A 377-nucleotide genomic window follows, 5' to 3' on the forward strand; every position below is an offset into this window, starting at 1 on the left:
GACACTGGTCCTATGGGGACTCAGGCCTCAGTCATGACTTCATTTAGCCTTAATCACCTCCGTAAAAGCCATGTCTCCAAATATACTCACATTGGTGGGTAGGGTTTGAACATACGGGGAAATATAATTTGGTCCATGACGATAACTATGAGTTTACGTTATCTACATATGTAGAAGAATGTTGTCTAATAGATTTAAGGAGGGCCGGGCTCGGTGGCTCAGCCTGTCATCCCACGCCTTGGGAGGCCAAGGTGAGTGGATTGCCTGAGCCCGCGGGTTTGAGACCCACTCGGGCAACTTGGCGAGACCTCATCTCCACAATAAATCAAAAAATCAGCCGGGCGTGATAGTGCATGCCTGTAATTCCAGCTACTCGG

This window comes from Carlito syrichta, unplaced genomic scaffold (genome assembly GCF_000164805.1).
Source record: "Carlito syrichta isolate Samal-C Ts95f unplaced genomic scaffold, Tarsius_syrichta-2.0.1 Scaffold145391, whole genome shotgun sequence".
Taxonomy (NCBI): Eukaryota; Metazoa; Chordata; class Mammalia; order Primates; family Tarsiidae; genus Carlito; species Carlito syrichta.